General features: G+C 43.9%; 1 long non-coding RNA gene across 1 annotated transcript; it reads right to left on the bottom strand.

The window, feature by feature from the left end:
• Nucleotides 1-3,763: 3,763 nt before the first annotated feature.
• On the bottom strand, nucleotides 3,764-19,722 carry LOC121621307. Its single transcript, XR_006007623.1, has 4 exons — nucleotides 19,612-19,722; nucleotides 18,722-18,844; nucleotides 7,514-7,549; nucleotides 3,764-6,239 (listed from the first exon to the last, which is right to left on the bottom strand). It is a non-coding gene; the product is annotated as an uncharacterized LOC121621307 (long non-coding RNA).
• Nucleotides 19,723-23,920: the final 4,198 nt, after the last annotated feature.

The following is a 23,920-nucleotide window of genomic DNA, read 5'->3' as shown; positions in this document are numbered from 1 at the left end:
TACATGCCTTGTCATCATATATCGGTAACTTCATTTCCTCCTTTGTTTTATTTCCAGCGACACGTCAGCAGAAAAGCCCCGCTGCTGTCTGAGGAACGGCGTCGAGCTCGGAGTGCGCCGGGCAGCTGCCACGCCGAGCCTTCGGTGTTGTGCGCTCTAATTGAAGCTATTACGTTTCACATTTACCTGCGCTTAACAGCTTCAACTTTTATGTGACATGATCGACTTCAAAAACATATTTACGGGCCACCTTGTGCACAAGTTAAAAAAAGAAAAAACAATCACACACGGTGTTAAATCTGTATTGAGTCCGATGGTTTTATGCCCGTGTGTCCATTTTTGTTGCTTTTGGAGGTCTGCTGGCTCGAGGGTCCCTCATGGAGGATTTGAAACTACATTACTGAAGTATAAATGAGGGAATGTCAGCTAGACCTGTCATGGTCGTCTGGCACCATCTTTTATTACTGAAGGTTGTTTGGGATGGAGCAGAAACAATACCTGGCTAACAACACAGCACAGTACAATACGATGAGAGACTCGCAATAATGGCAGCACACATGATGACTGGGATTGGCAACACAGGTCAACAACAATGGATTCTTTGATAAGCATCAATCAAGCTGCCAGCCCTCTTGGGGCTTTGATCGAGTGGTTGTGTGTTGTTGTCGAGAGGCTCACTGGGGATGGAGGTTGGTGGGGAACTGATAATGGGCTTCAGCGAATCACAAGAGATGAACCCCCGTTGAGAGATGGAAGAGAGAAAGGAAAGAGGATGGAGGAGAGAGCAGCAGGGCGAATGAGTAAGAGGGGAGTGAAAGGAAAGGATGGAGCGGGCTGGATGAGGAGGGAGAGTCGACTGGGCCCTGGCCGCCTCCTCCGCCGCCCTTATTCCCCCCCGTCCCCCACCGGATGACCAGCACGCAGACAGCCAGGCACCATGACGGACACTCTCCTCCTCTAATGAGTCCCAGTCACAGCTGAACACACCGCTGTGCTTTACAGCACCAACAGAGAGGCCTGCCACCATGAAAAACCGACTCTCTGCTACAATTGCAAACACCACAACAAATACGCAGAGTCAAATGGGGTCCTCCTGTGGTATATCTCCAATATAATTATGTTTGTTTGTGTCTTTGAAGGTGTGTAAGGGCTGTTTTTTCAGCCTCTTGCCGTCGCAGGCGACCAGGACGCCTGCGGCGTGTTCGCAGCACGCACTCGCTCTGCCTTGCTTTCGCCTCTTTGCCACCTGTTCTGTCTTCTTCCCGAGTGGAGCCAGCCAAGTGCCTACGCCATGTAGCAGCATATCACATAGGCAGACTCCTTTGGCTCCAGGGAGGGAACCAAAAAAAAAAAAAAAAAAAGGAAGAAGAAGCTTGTATCGTGGAGCGTTCACTCACATTTCACATTCACTAAATCCATTCAGTAATCTCCTTATGCGTGTGACATGGCAGTATCAGAGGGGGTTGTTGAGGTAACTGTCAGGGAATTTGATGCGAGTTCCCTTGTCACAGTCGCTTTGGCTCGCTCCCGTCACTCAGCCCTTCGCGCCCCGAGGGCCGGCTGACAAGAGCAGTATTGGCAGGGAGAGGAACGGCGGCGAGGATGTCCTAGAGGGCACTTATTCCACATACAGTCTGGATCCAACCTGCCAGTTCACATGGGAAAGGCGCTTGTGCACATTCTGCTCCAGCTTGTGGAAAAAGTGTTTGATCAAATAAGTGGCATTGATTTAGCGGAGCCCGACTCTTTGTTGCTGTATGTATATTGATTTTGTCCATCTTTGACATGTCAGGCAGGGGGTGAGCAGTAATGTGAAAAATGACGCCCCTCTCTGCCAGAGAACCAATGAGGCAAGGCCAAAACGCAGCAGGGAACCCTGCCATTAAAGCGAAGCCCTCTGCTCGGCCACATTACCGTCTATTATTTTTAAACTGGGGTCTCTTCATGCAATTGGCACTCGCAAAGAACATGGCAGCGGCTGCATCTCGCATTTTTCTCAGCACCCTTTGTAGCTCAGGCCCAAAACACACAAACACATGCGCACACACCACGAGCCGTCTGAGTGTAATCTAGTCCTCACCCTGAGTCTCCTGTGGGTGTCTGTGGTTTGCTGTGCCAGTGAAATGAAAGCAGGCCTCTCTAATAACAGCGAATTTAATACCAGCACTAGTCCCTTAATGAGAGTGCCCTGTGTTTGCTCTAGGCTCATATCCGCAGCACCAGTGGGAGAGGAGGCGAGGAAGGGAGGAAGGAGGGAAATGTAGTTAAAGTCTCCCATTAGCATCACCTCCAGGGCATGCATGCACGCTCTCCAGGCGGCGGTGGGGGCGGCGGTCTGCGTGGCGAGCGTGGGGTGGCGCGACGGGCCACGAGATGCCCGTCCTTGCCTCTGCACAGCTGGAGCTCCTCGGATGGCGGTGTGTGCCGCCATTAATAACGCACAGAAATCACTATGGCGCTTATTAGAAAACAGCACGACGCTGGAGATCGGATGAGAAACAATCTGCTGCAATAGAGAAGAGGAGACCTCGCCACGGACGGGAATGATAAATAATGTAAAACAGGGAAATAGAAGATAAATTCAATGTTCCGCCATGTGATTTGGTGGAAGGTGGGTACCTGAGAACAAAAGATCAAAGAAGGAAGGTGTGGGAGTGTGAAATCATTTTCAGAGTGTGTGCATGATATTACATTACACGCAAACACGAGAGAGGGAAAAAAAACAGGAGCTTGCAGATGAAAGCGTCACATCCAGTCAGGTGACGGCGTTATTTCCACGACGGTCAGACCAGCAATCCTTCAGCAAATTATCATGTCGGCGATATCAAGGAAGAAAACGAAACAAAAACAAACCATTGCAATCATCTCTGCTTTAATAGTCTCGGTGAGGTCCCCTGAGTGTTTACTAAACAGAGTGATTGCGGTGGAGATTTGAATATTTAATAACAGGAAGAGATTGGAGAGGAGCAGCGTCTGGGGAGAACAACAATCCGTTTGGACTCACTGGGCAAATGAGGGAAACTAGGCTGAGCTCATTGAATTTGTCCCTGTGGTATTAATGAATTTTAAATGAATTTTATGGAATCGCCATAAATACACTTGGAAAACAGTGAGCAGGGAGTGTTGCTTCATATGGAGACAGAATATCTGTCTCTTTAGAGTGAAGGTGCCCTGAAACCACAGCTTTGGGTATTAGGGAGCAGACAGACAGATGTGAGGCTTATCGGATTGGAAAACTCTCTGAGGTAGATTTTTGGTAGGGACATTTATTCTCCGCCAGCTACGGCAGGAAATGCCTCTCCTCTGAGACACATGTACTTTCAACTCAATATATTTCTCAATCCAACACATCCATCACATTGCACACTTACAGGGATCAAACACACCTACACATGTAGATTGGGTTTTGCGAAACATCCAAAAACTTAATGTGCGGTCGCATGAGTTTCGAGTTTATCTCTGAACTCTCTCTTTCTGATCAGCGACAGACTCGGCACACCTATTAAACATCAAAACGCCACCAGCGTACGATCTCAGCGGCTGGAGGAGCAGCGTGTGTCTCCAGCCTCAGTGCGGGGATGTGCGTGTTACCATAGAAACAGTTTAAATATTTTCTTAATTACATGCAACTTCAATCCAGCACGCACACAAATCAACACAAGAAAGGCCAGACACCTTCATTTTTGAATCTTCAGATTAAAACTTTTAATAAGTCAACTCGGAATAAAAACACATCAGTGTTTACACTACAGCTGGAGCTAATTCAAACATACATACACAGTAAATACATTCAACCGGCGTTTCTTGATGTGACCCCACAGCTCTATAACACCAGGTCAAGTACTCCTTCATCAACACCACACATAATGCTGCTCTATTTTTTATCGATAGATAAAGTGATGCTGGAAAAATCGACGGCTTGCTCTTATTTTCTTCTTTTCAGGTCAAGCTTGTATTCATGCTACCATCTGGAGCGGCAGAAGTTGATCCATTTATCCAGCACCTTTAGTGATTTGACTTCTTTGCACACTCGCTAACAAGTTTTCATGGTCTCTCAAACATGTCAGGTGGTGTGAAAGTGTTCCAGCTGATTTAGATTGGCAGCAGGTGTGTCCTGTGCAGTCGGCCTATTGAAGCTGGTGGTTTTCGTCATTATAGAGGCAGCAAATATCCTGAAGTTCAGTTAAGTCAATCAAGTATTCAGATCTTTTACTTAAGTAAAAGTTGCAATACTACAGAGTACAGATGAAGTCATGCATTAAAAACTGAGAGAAGTATAAAAGTTTGAGCCTCAAAATACACTTAAAGTACCAAAAGTAAGTAAAGTTCTCATTATGCAGAATAATTACTTCAGAATAATGTATTATAATTATTGATACGTTAACGTGTACATCACTTTAACGTTGCTGCATGGTAAAGTTGGGGCTAATTTTAATGACCCAATATGCTACGTGGTAGCGTATGATTGTTTCCCCCTGGGGATCAATAAAGTCTTATCTTGACCTATGAAAAGACCTGATAATTTATTGGTTAATTATATTTTGTATTAATAACCTGCAAAGTAGCAAGGACTTGTGGAGGGAGAGTGGCCTGATGCAAAAATGAACTAAGCGCCTGCTTTGGGTCCCTGTGACCACTAGAAAACCTCAAGAGGGGTTGAAATGTCCCGCAAAAACTCAGTGTCTATATATAAGTACAGTCAGACTGATTAGGTTCCAGTCAGGTGGACAGAACATGTTGAGCCAATCACAGAGGGCCGCTGTGTCAATGGATACGAGATGTTAATGCATAGATTTGATTGGCACAGGTGCTGCAGGCCAGATGACAAATTTGACGTAGACAGCGTTTCTGTAAGTTTATAAAGTTTCTCAACAGCTCACAAAACTGTGAGATTTTTTAAAGGAGTCTGGTAAGGAGTATATGCGGTTGTGATTGTGCCCCTGTTTCCACTTTAGTGTTGCTGTTAAAGCCAGAAACACAATACAGAGTATTTCTGCTTTTATATGGTGCTGTCTGTGAGCCGATGTGTGATAACTGTGTGTGCATTCAGGATGTTGTTGAGACCTCTGATTTCCTCTGAGGGCATAATTCTTAATGCAAATCTATTGAATGAAGACATGTTTACTGTGTGTTTGTGTGTGTGTTTGTGTGTGTGTGTGTGTGTGTGTGTGTGTGTGTTTTGTGTATTAATGTAATGCAAGTATTAAACCGACCTAAGAGATTGCAGAAATGTTGTTGCTACATTGTGTTAGTAGGATGTCTAAACGCTGTCATGTTAAATTGACAGCATTAAACAATTAATAGATTTACATTGTTAAAGTATGTATACTGTATAGTCATAGTATATAGTTTGTAGTTTTATTTCATAGTTCTCGACTTCAGGCAAGGCCCCAAAAGAAAATCTTGCCTCGGGCCCCCTGTTGTCTAGAGCTGGAGCTGTGTGGAGTGAAAAGTGCACTATTTCCCTCTGAAATGGAGTAGAAGTAGAAAATGGAAACACTCAAGTAAAACATATCAAAATTGTACTTAAGTACAGTTCTTGAGTAAATGTACTTCCACCACTCACCCCTCGGGTACAAGTACCCCTATTTGGGAATCAGTGTTTTGGACTCATCGAGTCTTCTGGCCCTTGTAAGGTTCAGTGAAACAGCCAAATACTCTGAGGTTTAAATAACACACATTCCAATAACACACAGTTAATTGCAACAGCAAAAACAGCGTAATGTTGGCTTGGTGAAAAACACACATGGCCATATGCAGACGCACACACACACCGAGAGAGACGATTTCTTGCAAGCCCGATCCAGGTCTATTAGGCAGGCATCAGGCATTCGCTGTGGGCCAGGTCTGGCTGCGCTCCCAGGTTAGAGGACGTCTCCTCCTGGCCCTCTCTTACCATCTGCTCCGTCCAGAAGGCCTGCACCACTGGGGGGAGGAGGAGGGAGCTGGCCCACCAGATACAGCCCAGAGGAGAGAGGAGGGAGGGGAGGGGTACGCTGAGGAGCAGGGAGGGGTTGGAGGGTGGTGCAGCGGGGCTGACGGAGGAGCAGAAAGGGCTGGAGTTGGACGAGAGGGGTGGATGAGGTTGGTGGCGGGACAAGGAGGGGGGACAGGCGGGGCAGGGCAGGGCTCAGGTGCTCCGGGGGGAGTTACAGGGTCGTCTGTTACCTGTCCACCTCTGACCAGAGCCATCTGCTGCAGGGAGAGGGAGAGGAGGCGGGGGGGCAGGGAGCAGACGCCTGGAAAAAACGGTGAAAAGATGAAAAAAAAGGTGCTGATGTGAGATCTAAATTTGTGTTCCGCATTTTGGTTTTAATTAGCATTTCATATTGTGCTCGGGCTTGTCCGTTTTTCTAACAAGGCAGGGTAATTGAGAAAGAGAGAGGTAATTGAGAACGGAGGGAAATAATATTAATGATGGATTGAGTGGGTGAACGAGTGAGCGCCAGAAAGAGAAAGAAATGGTTCTTTTCTGCATGGATATGAGAGTTTAATTGGACACTGCGCTTTCGACTGGGCGGATGCAGGGGCTGCTGCTGCTGCTGCTGCTGACGCAGGGAGTTTTGCAAAAATTGGGTTTGAAACAAGAGGGAAATTTCCTCTCTGAAATGAGAGATGGAGCGATATGGGAGAGCTAACACAGGACAAAGAAACAGGTCAGGCACTTCATCTGAACATTACTTTCTCCCCTCTGCCAAATCCCATTCCAAATGAAATATGCCACAGAGTTGGCAATAGGAGTTTATCACAGCATTGCATACGGGCGTCTGATCTCTCATCCACTGGCATTATAATTGACACTTCAGGAAAATGCAGCGAGGAAGCCCAAGGATATAGAGAATGTATATCCCTGCTTGTCTGTTACAGCTATGTCCTTTTGTCCTGCTCGACTGTGGCTCCCTCCGAGCCAAACACAAGGAAACAGACTAAAAGGACTGGTGAAGGTGAGAGTGAGAGATTGAGGCGTTGCGACTTAAGGATGGACAGAGCTTAGCAGTGGATTTACACAGAGGGCAGCCTGCCCATCAAACGCCGGTTGAGCTGAAATTTAGAAACGCTTTAGCCGCTGTCCCTGGGCACCGAGATCACGATTTCCTCCCATGAAAAAGAGCCCATGCTGTTTTTTTGCTGGTGGCTTAACACTTTTCATGTACTGTGTGTTCAAGTGTTTTTATTTCAACGAGTTCAACAAAGACACTTTAAAGAAAATTATTATTGCAAATCAACAAGTGATTGTGAAAGGTGATAGAAATAAAGTAATATCAACCAGCGAATCTTAAAAATAAACACAGCATGGCCGCGTGATGCTTAATAACTTCAGAACAGCGGAGGCAATCTAAATTACTTTCATCTCCACCAGCAATTCAAAATGCAAGCGCAGAATCGCTGTATACAATTTATCACATCATGGCTGCAGACATCATCAAAATTTGTGGGAGAGCTGGAGGCTGTCGGGGGTGTGCGCTGCACCTCCGGCCCTGACGGAGAGGAGAATGACAGGACTTTCACTCACCAAACACATCGCCACAGGCGCCACTTCCACAGATTCCTGTAAAAAAATGAGCGGATATTGATGATGCGCTTTGAGAGAAGCAAAGAGAGTTGCCCGTCATGTCGCAAAAATCCCAGAATATGTGAATCTACACGCTTTTTCACAGTAATTATATTTTCCATGCCAACAAATGTTGCTTTACTCATCCTTAGTGATGATTGAAACACATATAACATGGATTTAAAGTGTAGCCACTTCTTTAAAGTTTCTCTGTTTGCTGTTCTACACACTCCTGCTTGGAGTATTGATGCGTTTTCAGTTCCTGGCAGCAGCATCAGGGATTTGTTTGAATTACACAAGAAACCCTTGAATTACTGCTTTAAGTGGCTGTAAACTAAATTTAATGTGACTTGTTTGCCAGAGAAAATTGCTTCAAAAGTTGCATCTCTTCAAAGATCCATAGAGGTTTATGGATGGAGAACAGTGAGGAGTCTCAACACTTTGGAGCTTTTTCTTAACAAATAATTATGAGTTTTTGCATCCTGACATTTCTTATTTCTTCATGAGACATTTTTGGATTAATGTCTGATATGAAAATAAGATTTTGTTGTTTTTATCACTTACAGGTGACCAAACTTCATGCAGAATGAAGGTGGGGGTTGTAAATAGTCCTGCTGCTGGTCATCAGTAGAGGTCAATAAAGGTCATAAATCACTTAATGTCACATTGAGAAGAAAACCTAACTGAATAATATCTTTTAATACTATACAGATCAGTTTTATGAGTCCATTTTTGGCAATCAGTGCTTGAAGTGGTGCACCAGTGATTCAGTGTTGCACTTTCATAAAGTTGGGGGATTCACAGGAGACAGATTTTAAAAAGAGTCATCAAAATTGAAGCAGCAGAGTTATCCTGAGTCTTTAGCGCTTAGTATGAGTCAAGCTCCAAAAACACTGGATCCTATAATTCCCATAATTCAGCAGTTTTAATCAGACCCAACCCCGCACCTCCACATAACCCTGATGACATCAGTATGACGTCATCAGGGTTAGATTTTACTGCAATATGGAAGCGTTTTCTGCTATTAGCTGGAAACCCTGCAACCCTTTGATCACTTATATTCTCAGATAACACGTGCACACATGAGCGCTCTGATCTCCAGTTAAGTGACTGCAGCGTAAAATAGTGTGAATTATCCCTTTAACCGCGGTGCTGATGTAAACATTGTTTTTCAGGCTGCTTTCCCAAAGACACAGAAGTTGAGTCAACTTCCTGATAGATGGAGCTGACAGATGAGGGGCCACCAGCCTCCCAGCCGGCGGGCAGTGGCGTTGCCAGACTTGGCTGGTGATATCCGGATTTTAGCATCTCTCCCCTGCCGTGCCACAATTAGCAGTCATTAGCAGCTCTGGGGAACGCGGGGTGGGCGAGGGGTTGGGGAGCGTCGAGGTAGGGGACAGACTCCAACAGCATGGCAAGAGCTCGCAGTGCTAATCAGGTATGCTTCTCCATCCCTTGACTCTACTCATCCACGCCTCCACAGCAAACACAGTCCCTTTGATGTGTGTATGTGGTCATTATTGTGCACAAAGCAGCAGGCGGCAAAAAACAAAAGGGACATACACACACTGTCCGTCATGTAAAGAATGAAGCCGATGAGATGGAGTACTTAACACAGTCTAGAAATCCCACAGGATCAATACTTAGCCAGAGTTATTACTCGGTGTATTACATTTATATTGGCACCGCAGCTCTGAAAAGCCACCCGCGATGAACCACGTGAAATTGATGTCAAAGGTGACTCCGCAAGAAAGGAGCATAAAAGATAATGTGGAAGCAAAACCAAATAAGAGCGGAATCCAGACGGCGGGTTAGCACCATAAGTACGCCGGAGCAAACCTAGATGGCCATTGTCACTGATATAGACTAGCTGAATGGCCATGCACGGCAAAGTGGGCCTCTGAAAAATGACACTGATGCATAGAGGGAAGCTACAGAAGAGGAGTGACTTCTCTTTTTTCCACGGCAAGAGACTGACAGCTTCGTCCTCTACCGCGGCCCTCCCCGGCTCTCTGAGCGGCGGGACGGCACCATCTCGTCTCTCCTGCTGTGATTTGTGCGTCCGATCACAGAGGCGGCCACTTTTACAGCTGCTATATTGTCAGGGCTAAGCGAGATGTGGCATGTGGAGCCGCTGCTGTGTGTATTTCTGTGCGTGTGTGTGTGGTTGTGTAGCTATCTGTGAAAGGAAGACATTAATTTGCTGTATCATTTCATGCTGGGACAGTCACCCCCACCCTCCACATACACACACACACACACACACACTTTTTTGTGGTCTGAAGCTATAGCTCTATAGCTGGCCTGTCTGCCATAATAAACAGCTCATGTTGGAGGAACTGAATTTAAACCAGGGCCATATCGCATATTTCTGTACATGAGAGGAGGGGGGCTGAGAGAGAAACACATCAATAAAGATGACACCGTTTAAGAGGCAGACAACCTTTACAAAAGAGCGCCGGGTTTAATGGGCTGGCCGCGTGGCTCATAAACCACAACCGCATCCGACTGCAACGGAGACCGAGAGCCAGCTTTACTCAAGGCTGCTGCAGAGAAGTGCTGCCACTCTGGATGCAGCGTCGGGTATTTCTGCATGAGTCAGCCAGTCAGTCACAACTGCAAGGAATCACGCGATCCAGGCCCGAGGAGCGTGGAGCGATCAGCCACGCTGAGGAGGCGACGTGTGTGGAGCCAGCAGACACAGCTGATAACCACAACACCACAGTGATAGAGTAGCACCCGCTTCCCAGGGCCAGAGCGTCTGCATCATGACAGCTGTTTTCAGCGTTTCATTACTTGTTTTCTGCTGTTGTGCTTACAAGTATGTCACCTAATGATGAGCAATCAGAAGGAAACTGCCAATAAAGTCAAAGCAATTCAGTACAATTTTGTAGTTTGGCAACATTATACGTTTCCCTCACTGCATTTCTTCAGGAAATATTGAACTTTACACTCCACATTTACTCCAACTTCTGGAAAATACTTTTAGACAGAAAAAAATCTAGTATAACCTCATAAATCAGGATGCATGTCTAGAAACTGAACTGCAGTACGTTGAAGTTTTAAGAAGCACTTGGGCTGCAAGCAAAATTAAGAAATGATGCTCCTTTGCATGGCGTGCTACCAAAATCCAGCCTGAGCTATTTGGTGTCTTTGGAAACATTGTGATCTCCAACAGAAGTTAAACTAAATTAAAAATCATGGCCGGGTAAAATGACATTATCAATAATAGTTCAATCAATGCTGAAGGCATGTTAAACTGCAAGTATCCATAGCAACAGTACTTATGCTTCTAAATTGCCAGATAAACAAAGTTCATATTTTTGCCCGTGGTAAGTAGCAACATAATACTCTCTGACATAAAAGTAATTGGCTATATATACACACACACACACACACACACACACACACACACACATATATATTGCCAAAACATTACTATTAATGTTTCATATTATTATGTTTAAACCAGAGTCAAATTCCCTGTAAGTGCACACACACTTGGCCAATAAAGCCGATTCTGATTGCAACTTGTAACACTAGCTGCATTAATCATTTACAGCCATTAGTTAGAGATTAATTGCTGTAAGAGTGAGTAGGGAGATTGTTGACTCCCTCAGTTATCTCGCCCAGGGTCAGTTCACTGTTGGAAACACACACTAGACTTCTACAACTGCTGCAACCAAACTCTGCTCAGGAATCTCACAAATAAACGATCAGGGTGTAATAATCGAACAGGAAGCAGTGACAGGCTAGCAGACACAAAGCCACTGGAATATCTACAAGCATACCGCATCATTTAGATGTAAATGCATGCAAATACATGCAAAACCAGACACTGACCTCAACTCGCCAGACACAAGAGCAGTAAATATCCAAATTTCGAAGTTTCAACCATCTTCTGTTTTGCCAGCTGCCAAAAACACTCAACATTTTTTCTCATTAATATGCAAATGTGGGGAATCAGATTTGTGTATTGGATTGAATTAATCCCTGCCACCCCTTCTGCTTGTGCTGTAATCACAAATTACAGACAGGCGTCTGACGGTAGGCTAAAGCCTTGAATCCTGTCAGAGGGTCTTTTACCTCGGGGGAGAAATCCCAATCAACACAACTGGTCAGACACAAAGATACGGCAGCAGCATAGTAATGTCGCACATCCGCTGTCAGTTTCAAAGGGATATTAATTCTCTTTTCTTCTTTTCTTTCTCTTTTCCTTATCTCTCTGTTCTTGTAGCGTCAGTGTGGAGCCACTACAGTAGGCCCATGCCGTGGCCGGTTTCCTGACATGTTAATCAGCGGGCAATTTGTTCACATTTAACAAGGGAGATGTTTGAGGAGATAAAATGCCTCCATCGTCTCTGCGCAATTCCTCAAGATTTAGAGTTAATGAGGAGGGTGCATGTGATAAAAAAGTGACTTCAGAGGGATGCCACAGCTATTCATCTTCCTTTAAATTGATCCTATAAACACCAGAACAAAAGACAAATGTTTAAGCAGAGGTAGCTTCATTCAACAATATGAATGGTCAGAAACAAGCCTGCATCCTGTAAAACCCTCCCCCTTCCTTTCATAGCTGTAATATTATACTGTAACTGTTGAGCGTTTGCATTTAAAGTTGCAAACCTGTTTACGTGTGCAGTATTGAATCTTGTGTTAATCCTAATTTAATTGAGCATGTGTAACATGTCTCCTCAGCAGTCTCTCCCAGACCCAGATGGTTGCATGATGAAATAATAAAACGACATGAACATCCACCTGCACGACGACTGTCAGGTAAGCCGGGCAGACTGCTGAGATATTCATAAGCAGAGTCACGCCGAGGAGCGAAAGTGCGACGTCCCCTGTGAGCAGCGTCGGTAGTTACATCTGTGAGCGGGGAGACGCAACATGAGGGGAAATACAACGGGCCTCGTTCAGATGACAAAGGGGGACAGACAATGGGCGTAGCAGCATTATTTCAACTCCCCTCTGACAGTACTCTAATTTAATGAGGCACACTGTGAGCGCTCGGGTGAGTCTCTGTCTCACTTTGTCTGGAGCAAGGTCAATGTGCAAACACAAGGGCACGCAGAGGAAACAACAGCAAAACAAAGCCAGGCCTTGTACAGAAAAAATGAAAAAAGTCAGATTACAAACCACCAACAGTGCAAACAAGAAAGTCCACGCTGGCAGCCCAGAATATCCCAATAATTAAACTGTAATAGCAGACATGTTGTCAACAATGTTTGCTGTGCAGAGAGCGGTAATAGCATTTTACTGATGAGGGGACCCAGCCAGATTATTAAACGGTGTTGCTCACCTCCCCTGATGTGCTAAAGTGCGACACTGCAAACATCGCTATCGTAGCCGCGGCGACGACAGCCAAGCAACAACAACAACAATCTCTTCCAAACAAACACACACACACGCACACACACATGCCGACTTAGAGAGACTGTAACTCCAGCCTCTTGGCTTCGCCACGTCCTTCCTCCCTCCATCTGTCTGTCACCACAGACACGCACGCCATTCCAGGCAGCAGTCGCCTGGCAACATGGCTCAGCCTCTGAACATATTTCCCAGTTCGGGTAAGATATACACTTTCAGCTACAGTGTTATTTCATTAGAACAGAGCATGTGGGTTTGTGTTTCTGCATCTCTGTCTCCAGCCACCTGCTTTTATTGGAGCCTGCCCCCGGAGTGTTTGCTGGGGGAATATTAAAAAGACGACTGCCGTTGAACGGGATATTATAACATAATTAGCAGGGGTTCCGGGCTGGCACACCGCACGAAAACAGATGGCCTGCTAATTCTATTAGCAGGGCAGAAATGGCTGCATAGCTTTTAACACTGGTAGAGCGCTGTGACCTTCAAGCCCCTGGAAGTGGCCTGGTGCACAGACCCCCAAACTATTACAAGATACTTTCGCTGACCCTGGACACTTGCTATTAGACTTTTTATGAAATGGTAGGACCTGTGCGGGAAAGGTACAGTGTCCCCATATGAACCAGTCTTCATGTCTTTTCTTAAATATATGGAGGTGCAGAAAAGAATAGCACCCTTAATTAAGAGTGTGATTAAATTGTTGTCGTAGCACAGTCACAATAATGACTCCTGATTGGCTGAATAGGCCTTTTTGACAGCAGATATTTGACTGGTCATAGTAGGAGAAACACGGGTGTTAATAATAAAAATAACTACAGCTCTGTTCTATTATCTATTATCTCTCTATCAGTGTGACAGTGAGCCAGCATGCACGAAACCAGGGATACCAAGAAACTAAAGCAGCTAAATGGAATTCAGCCCTCATTAATTCTGTTATTTACACCTGTGCTTTTCTTGCTGTGACATGCCAAAACATCTAAAAGATTTAAAAAAAAAGTGACTGTAACTCAAATTAGCTGTTAAACGGAGACCTTTCTCGTAGTAGACACTTTGACTTAGCAAGCAAACACAGGTGTAACCCGGAACCTTAATTATGGCCCTGCTGCACTACTAAATGCACTGCAGCCATAAATAATATTAATCTTTCACACCAGAAAGAGACCAAATTAAATTGAATTCACACACCCTTCGGGAGTGGGTGGTGCAATAAGTTTGATGGCGTGGTAACTACTTGCATGTTGTGCGATGCCAGCTGCGGTTGTTGTGGCTTCGCTCTGCTGGCGTTGCTTGACATTCAGCAGATCGTGTGACACAGCTCATGCGAGAGCCCACTGATGGTGCAAATTCTGTTGAATGAATTGATTTTGGTAGCAGTGATTAATGCAGGGGTGACCTGCAAACCAGAACAAAAGTCGGGTTTTATTGTGTGCAGGTTTTGATTTATTGCTCAGCGTTGGATTTCTCTCATTCGTGGCAGCATCACAGCACTGTACCATGCTTTAGTTATATTCCCAACCGTAAGCGTGTTTACATTCTTTCATTTGCACCAGGATACATGCAGCGGTGAGAAGATCTGCCGTGCTTCATTACTGTCTGTGCAGGTTTTTCAGGGGAAATGACTTTGCTGGATGTTTGTTACAGAAAAAAGATGATAATTCTGTTGCCTCCAACGATTTGCACCAGCATCAGACACTTGGGGCGTAGTTTTAGGAGGTGCACATGCCAATTAAAGGTATTTTTAATCACATAATACATATGTATAAATGGTGGAAAATTGAAATTATTAACTTGCATAAAAGGAAAGCAGTAATCATCTATTTGGCATCAAAATGGACAACAGAATTAAACATAATGCCACTGTCATTCCTGATTCTTAATACATTTCATCATCTCTCCATTCAGTTCACTGTAACATCCCTGCTTTGGCCACAGAAGCGTCAAAAACACAGCAGCTCTGAAATGTTACCGGAGCATAAACCGCTCCAGATATTACATTCTGAAATATTAAAAATATCATCTTTTATGCTTTTATTACAAAACCACATTCATGGATTTTTATCAGGGCTGTGTGATTTTGATGAGGCTGAGCCTGGTCGAGGCAGTTTGGCTGATACCGAAAGTATTGAATCAGTACAGTTTTATGGGAGCCGTAGGTCTAAAGCAGCTGAATGCAGCAGCTTGACTGACCACATCCAAACCTCCGCCCTGCCCCGAATACTGAGCGGAGCCTCAGCCTCCGACTGTCACTCTCACACCCACTCACTTTTCATCTTTACCTCAGCCCGACGTTCTCCCTCCCAGGTTTCAATATGCCATCCTTCATCCTTCATTTCTCAGAAGATTCCATTTACCTTCTCTATATATTTCACTGACACATTTTCCAGCCCTTTTTGCTCTTTCTTTCTGCACCCCACCCACCCCCCTATCCCTTTGCTGTCCCTCTCCTCTGAAGCAATCATCCTTCTTCCTTTCTCTCTTTATTTACATGACACCGAGGTTCTCTCAGAGGCAGGTGCGGATGGCAAAAGGCAGGCTTTTACAAAATGGTTCAGGTTTAATATCTTCCCCTTGCTTTTCATCACAACCCAAGAGCTTCATAGCAGAACTAACAGTCCTCTCGTAATCGCATTGTCCTTCTGTAAATATCATGGGCCCAGTCTCATCTTTATTTTATTACCACCTCTATCACTAAGGACCCCCAGTGTGGACCAATATCGTTTAGGCCTGAGGGCCAGCCAACGCGCGTCTCATATCATCCACCCATGCCCTGCACAAAATACTGCATATGAAACACAAAGGACTTCCTCAGTATGGCATAAAATCCAAAGCAATTGTTAAGTTTACATTTAGCCCATTATATAGACCTAATCAGAATTCTCAATCAACCAGAATAAATATATATATCACCTAATGATCTTAGATAAATCATTTTAGATTAAAGGATTTGGTACAAAGCGTTCATCAATCTTCAGAATATTAGCAAGTTGACAGCGTTTTGAAATTTTCAGTCATTTGAGATTTGGCTCGTGCCTCGATAGGTGATCGGTTAAATGAATTCTATCCATAATGGAACAAAACCTTTATAGAAGAGGTCAATTCTACTCAATCATCCGCTAAATGTACAAAGAACTGCAGAAACACAAACAATCTTCAAGCTTTTTCATCTTTCTATACTAGAACACACAATTTTCTGGTTGAACTGGCTGCATGGACCGGGCGGCTGTGGCTCAGCAGGTAGAGCGAGTCATCTATTAATGGCAAGGATGGCAGCTCGATTCCCAACTCCACATATCAAAGTATTCTTGAGCAAGACGTGATCACTTCAAATGGTTGGGTTAGTGCCTTGCAAGGCAGCTTGTTGCCATTGGTGAGTGAATGGCTAAATGAGAGAATAATTGTATAGCACTCTGGATAGAAGTGCTATCTTAATGTAACAAATGTCCCAAATCTTACAATTAGAGCCAGGCCAATAAATCAGGAAGACCAATATACTGTGTGTATATCAGCCAGTATTACTTTATTGCAGATAATCTGTACTGGTATTTCTCGAGACACGTTAAGGAAACACTTATATCTAAGATTGTGACCAAATGGACAGCAGAACAACAAGTTTCAGCCTCTGACAGATCACCTCGGTGACGCTTTCTGTTCTTCTCTGAAACTGAGTGGAAGCGTCTGGTTTCCACTGCCAGAGGCAAGATACCACATCTGGTCTGAGCACAGAAAGACCTCTGTGCTCTGCTCAGGTTAAAGGTGACATAGTGCTCTGGATAGTAAATACACTTAATTAGTTTAAACTTCATCAGTACGTGTTTGTTTGTAATTTTCAAATAGTATTGTTTTAATATGACTAACACTACATATCTATCTATAATACAGAATTATTCAATAATCCCAATAGAAAATTTGCTTGTTTAATCTGTTATTGGGCATGTTGATTAGTCTATTCCATACTTGCAACATGTCCCCTTGTGCTGCACTTCACATGGCTCCCATCCGTGAAACGAGTTTTGTGCCTGTTTAATGCACACCCAGACAACAGCTCATAGCCTTGTTCTGAACTGCATCACGTTTTGTTTGCTTATATTAACCCCAAACCTCTGCATCATAACCTGGAATAGGACAGACAGAAAATTTATACGACTACCTGTAGGTTTTAAAACCAAGATCCCAGTGCTCTGTCTGCAGAGTCTGATAAGACTTTTACTCCTTCCTCAAAGGTAAGATGGTCATGTAGAGTAAGTCCTAAGTATCTGTAATGCTCAGTGAATGATTTAATCTTAGTCTGTGACAATTCTTTCTTTCTGAAGTGCAAAACATGAGTTTGATTTTTGTTTATCCTCAGTCTCCATTTACGACACCAGCAGTGCATAATATTGAACACACTTTGAAGATCATTTCCAGTCTCTGCAAAGAGGACTACATCATCTGCGTATAGAAGAATTCCATTTTACACCAAATGGGGTTGAAAACCAAATTGTTCTATAGTTGATGACCTACACACATGCAGCTGGTAAAGCCATGATAAAATTTACCATCTACACCAGATTTTAGGCATTTGAAACAGAGAAAGTCATGATTTATGCAGTTAAAAGCTTTCTGAAACAGCTATAAGCAGGCCTCCCTTCTGGTAATCGAGCATGAACTATAGTAGATAGTAGAATATATGTGGTCGATACGAGCTGTATTCTTTTGAAAGCCATTTTGTTCGTCTACCAACAGACCAAAATATCCAGCAAATGAAAACAGACTCCTGACTCAAATATTTTAAGTGATTATAATCTTGCAGTTTCAAAGACTGGACACATCCATTGGTTCCTGCCTGACTGAACGTGCATTTATTGTTGTTTAGTTGAATATTTTGAATAAGGTTTGTTTGTGTGTCTTCATTGCAGTAAAAAATAAAAAGTCAGACTCTTCTGCAGAGCAGGGACTGCCAAGGGGTTCTTGTTTTATGCAGCACACAGCCACAGCGGGGGCACTGTGGTCTGTCTGTATTGTCGCTGATTCCACTCCCTTAGTACCCCCCTGACAGGGCCCCGGCCACTCAGAGTCGATTTGGCTGCCGGGAGTTTTTAAAGCTTGCAGGCTGTCTGCTGTAATTTGGTGTCCCTTGCTGTTTTTCATAACAATTGAAGTGGAAGCAGAGGAAGAATCTGTGATGAAATGTTAGCGAGGAGCACGCAGCTCGCTCCGTGCAGGTAGCCGTGGTCGATATGCAGGAAAGCAACCGTGATGATGATGATGATGATGATGATGGTAGTGAGAATCGCGTGTTTAAACACTATGGAGTTTTGGGAAATTGGAAATTCTGCACATTTCATGTAGGCTACACTACAGACGCAAACTGACTGCTGTTGCATGAAAACTTGGAAAGTTGTCTTGGCTTGTTGGCTCTCAGGCGTTCTCAAGAAGAACATTGTTTGTTGTTGCTTGTGTTGTTTGCTGTCGTGTCTGCTTTTGTACTGTTGGCCACACATTGCTTGCACACTCTGTTGTTGTGTGTGTGTTTGTTATATAGCTTGATTGTACGGCTATATGGCTGTGTGACTGTATTGGCATCCGGCGTCACTGAAGGTCAAATTGTGTATTCATTTGCTTTCCGACCTTGGTAGTCTGTCTGGCTAGTTTAGTCTGCATGACTTTTTTATCCTTTATCTGAATAAGGTTTGAAGGTTAAAAATTATTGCTAAACTCCATTGTGTCAACCATGGTTCTAAAGCAATTGTGCTGCTTAAATATCAGCAGATCATTGTTAACTGATAAATCTATGACGTCGGCCGTGATTCTGAAATAGCACACCTCATTGTAATCCGGTTCCTCTTCGCTCTGCACTTCCCTGTCTAGAAGTTTCCTCTTGGATCCCGTGGAGTCTCCATACAGCCTGTGGGCTGTATAAGGGCGCACTGTAGGTCCTCGCCCCCTCTGCAAAGAGAAATTATAAAAACAACGTTAAGAAATGATAATCTTACTTTAGCATTAGCTACAGAGAAAAAGAGTCCATTCAGTAAACAGCAGACTTGCCACAAAGACACATCAAAGTTCCAAAACTAGTTCAATCAGGAGATAGAAATTCAAAGATGGGTGTAAGGAGTTATTAAGAAATAAATATTTGATGTAGTGTGCACAATAAAGGAGTTTAACAGATTTATGAGGAGACTGACATCATCATTTTTTACAGGGATAGGCACACCACTGCTGCAGGAATATCCCCCTGATGGAGTCTAGACTTGGTGAAAGTATGAAGAAAAAGTCGTCTGGCTCACAGAGGCTGTGGTGAAATCTGATTGAAGAGAAAGGTGTGAGAGCCCTCAGTCAGCTGATTGAGTTGGAAGTGGGAACGGGAAAATCTAAATATAAAGTAAGCGGCAGGCCTGAAGGATCATCCTCCTCCATTGCATTCATTCAGTTTACTGGTACACACTCCTGGAAATCCATTTATGGCAGCGCTGGCCATGATGATGCAGGTTGGGAAGGTTAGTGTAGAAATGTTAGAAGATTTTGTACATAGACATTTCTTCTTATTAGCCGGTCTAAATTACTAAATTACCAGATACGGTCACTGTTTCCGCCTGTGGCCGGAACGTCAACATGTTAGCTCCCATTGAAAGATCAGACTGATATTCACAAGCGATCCAACAATCACTGAGCCATAAAAAGCAGCACATACAAGGCACATGCACAAGCTTTACCTCACACTCTGCCTGAACTTCCTCAGAGGCTGAACAGATGTTTTGTCCAGCAGAGATCTGGGCTGCGTCTATTCCTCAGCACTGAGGGGGGAACGGAGGTGAGAACAGTGGGAAAAAAGTAGAGAATGCCCATCAGACTCCACGTCAGCTGTTCTAAATAGCCCATTAACAGCAGCCTCTCACATACTGGCTAAAGCACCCTGTGAACAATAATCTTTACTTCTGAAAGGTGGACATGCATCACATGATTGCATGCATGCGTTTATGAAAAGTGTCTGTGAAGTTCCCTTTGTGAAGCCCTACATTATAATCCAGCAGCACAGCCTCTCCCCACTGTTTCTGGTTTATAGTGTGCATCGTGTCGTCAGCTGTTTATTAATGGATTCCCACTGGAGCAGCACATTCCACTCACAACTCACCGATTGCCGCAGCACAGGAGTGATTCAACCTACTTACTGTGCGGCCAGTTTATGAAAGCTTTCACACTGCTGTTCACTCTTTTCTTGGGAAAATCCTCACTGTGGAGTATGTGCACAGGCAACCGTGTTTGTTATGTTTGGAATAAACAGAAGAGGTGATGAGTTTGCATGGCTCAACGGACGAAAAAGGAGCTGCACCAAAAAAAACCTTTAGCCATAAATGCACAAATTAAAAGTCATGAACAGTTATGGTTTCCAACGTTAATCGATGGTGAAATATTATTTTAGACTCCAGACAGACTGCAATTACACATTCCAAATTAGCAGCAATGGAGCATTGCTACATATTGTACAAGGCATCATGCTAATAGTCATTAGCTAGAGCGACAGCACAATGATAATTATTATTCCCATCATTGCACACGCACCTTTGTGCAGCCACTGTAATTCATTCATTTATTTATTCACTCCGGATTTCATGATAATGTGGCTCATTAACACAACACACACCATCTCGCGTCACTTTTTTCAGGATCGCTCTCAAGATTACTGGCCGTGGATGCATTGTGAATTCAGAGGAAAGCTTTCACAAACACACACCTGCAAGGTAGAAGAGTCTTTATTCAAATGAGGAAGAATCTTCAGGAGTGTTTGAGGGGGGAAAAAGACTTTGTTTTGCTGTCATATTCTGCTGCCTCCATGAAAATGATTCTGCACACAGTTTTGTTTATTATGAAGCACACTGAATGTGGTTTTTTATATAAAGTTTATTGACGGGGTCTTTATATACAGTAAATCACCCCTAAAAGAAAAACACACGCATGCATCTGATTTATTTTCATATAAAACCATCAGTAAACAGACACCACCCACGCCATGCCACCCTTGAGTGATATGGCTGGTTGTTTTTTGTCATTTAATTGTTTTAATTTTCTCTAAATCATGTTCCTAAAGTGGAAAATTAAATATCAGCTTTAGGGTCAGGCGTTCTTAGTGCAGATGGTTATCAGGAGATCGACAATCAGTAAATGACTGACTGCTCCAATGCTAAGATGTATAACGGAAAGTCAGGGCGGGTAATTGGCCAATTGGAGCAGATATTTGAATTTTCCCAGCTGAGAAATAACCGGACCTGAGGAGCACTTGCGAGAAACAGAGGAAGACAAACTTGCAAAGCCTTACAAGTCATGATAATTTTCAAGTGCAGTGGAGGAAAATTGGCAGATTGAAGAAGAATAAGTAAGAGGCAAAAATCCTTTGCATTTTAATGAAAACTTTGAATTGAACGTAAATAAAGAAAGGAATACAGCAGTACGTAAACAAAAAAAGCAAGCAAAAAAGCATTGGCTTTTGGGGGTTTTGATGGAATTCTTAACCAGGCAGGAGTGTGTGTGTGTGTGTGTGAGAGAGAGACTGTTCCACACTCGTGACGAGGAGGAGTGACACACAAACTCACCTCACTCAGGTGTGAGGAGAATGTGCGATGGCTTCAGCTCGGACGCATCAGCTCACCTGAGCGATCGGGGACTTCAGTGGAGGAGGGCAAACGGCCGTTTGAAGAATTCATGCGGTCCTGAAAAGAAACGACTCATAAGCAGCGACTATTTCACAGAGTCAGCTGGACAGAGATATTTTACAGCTAATGAAGGGTAATAGCCAAAGTGATGGACCAACATTCCTCACAGTGACCTTTCAGGTATGCACGAGCCTGTTTGTGAGGCTGCGTGTGTGTGTGTGTGTGAACAGCTTGCCTGATAAAAGTGGATAGAGCAAAGCTTCTTGAAGGACGAGTGACCTCATACATCATGCTGGCATTCCTCTGCACAGTGGTGAAATGAGGGATTTTCTATCCCACTCCCCTCTCTCCCCACATTCGAGTACACACACACGCACACACGCACACACATTCACACACACACACAATCGTGTTTCCATCATTTTTGGGGACATTACATAGACTTACATTAATTTCCTGGAGACTTAACCATAACCACTACTTACCTCACCCTACCCTTTAAACCTAGCCTTAACGTAAAGCTAACATCACCCTAATCTTACCCAAATCTTCACTGTAAAATGTAGTAATATACATTATTGGGACTTGTGTTTTGTCCCCATAAAGAAGGTGAGTCCCCACAATGAGACTGTGTAAACAGATGTATGTCCACAGAACATGAGTGAAGTACATGACCACACACACACACATACACACATATTTACGTATTTGTACTGCTATACTTGTGAGGACCAATGACATGACACTATGCTTAGCCCCAAACACTCATCCAAACCTTCATAACTTGCGTAAACCCAACCATTACTTTGACCTTATTCTAACCTTACCTCTGAAAGCTCAAAGCTGCCCCACTTATATGCATTGTAAGAATGGGCCGGATGACCTTGGGCCAGAAGTGTATGGGAAAAAGACCACTAGCAGCTACAGAGAATTATAATCCAATTCCCCAGTTTCCCTCAACTCTGCGGAGCATTTTAGCATCTCGCAGCTCATCATTAGCCTGGTTTCCAGCTGCAGCAGGCAGCTGTTTTGGAAGTGGTGCACCCACTGTACGCTACCTGTCCAGCCTCAAACGGCAGACAGACACAGTTGACGACTAGCTGGTGAACATAGTGAAGTGTTTAGCTGCTAAAGGAGCAAGGTGTTTGTATGGGGAGTTTGTGGACAGTCAATATTGGACTTAAATTTGCAATGTGACCAGAAACATGAAGGCTAACATTGCTCTGTTTCTACTGGATCTGTAAAGTGGCTAATTTTTGCTAACACAGCAGCCATATCAACCTCGTAAGGCGACAATATGTCAGCACTGAATTTGCAGCTTGTTTGGCTGCCAAAGAAATCAGTTAATGCTGCTTTTCCAAATTTTTTTTGGATGTCTCTCTCCCTGACTTGATGGTCTAAGAGTCTAAGTGGTTGGAATTTTGATCTCTCTTGAAAATATACCTTGCTCAAATATTCCATCCCCTGGTCACATCAAGCTGCTTTATCTGCCACATAGTGTGTCATTAACGCTGAACACCTCTTTAAAGAGACGAGGATGGACCAAAAAGTTTCCGTTCGCCTGGTCTAACACTCAAACCGGTCCCCACAAAGACACAATGCGTGTGCATTCACACAAGTGCATGTACATCCTGAAACCTCAGAAGGTCAAGGTACTGTAGGTCTCTGCCTGTTTTCATGACACTGCCAACCCAGAGTGTGAACTACACCTGACTGTCAATCAGCAGACAAACCACACACAGGACCAGGCAACCGTATAGGCAATGGACTCACGCACACAGACGAATCCTCTCCTCTCCCTCTCTGCTGAAGCTCTGTGTAATATTAGCGTGCAGTACAGCTATCTGTCAGTAATCTGGAGATGTAGCAGGAAGCTCAGCAGTACCACATCTGAGCAAAAACTTGCTGATTAGCACTGGAATTATCCTATTAACAGAAATGATTTCACAAGCTTCAGCATACAAATGAGTCACTTACAAAAGTTACATCTGATACCAGCGCGAAAGTTATTAAATCATTTAATCGTGAGATTAAAGCAGGCTAATTTGACAAACCAGCACTAATCAGAAATGACAATAGGACAGCCTCGAGGCCTGAGAGCGGATTGCAGACTGTCGTTTATTTATATATTTTTAATAAGACTGGCTGAAGGGACAGGCGGGAGTCGGTGAGGAAATGAGATAAACCAAACAGCTGAAACTGCAATGAGGAAGATATTGGAAGGACATAACACATAATGAAATGGTTTTTTTTAGGGAAGAATGGAAGGAAAGCGGAGAAAAGTGTGTGCACGTGTGAGTCTGGTTGTGCCACGTCAGGTCAGAGCTAAGACGATCACAATAAAGGCGCAGTTGCTGCCTGCTGAAGCAGACAC

Source organism: Chelmon rostratus, chromosome 17 (assembly GCF_017976325.1).
Source record: "Chelmon rostratus isolate fCheRos1 chromosome 17, fCheRos1.pri, whole genome shotgun sequence".
Taxonomy (NCBI): domain Eukaryota; kingdom Metazoa; phylum Chordata; class Actinopteri; order Chaetodontiformes; family Chaetodontidae; genus Chelmon; species Chelmon rostratus.
The sequence above is the reverse complement of the archived record's forward strand: the minus strand, read 5'-3'. Positions and strand labels throughout refer to the sequence as shown.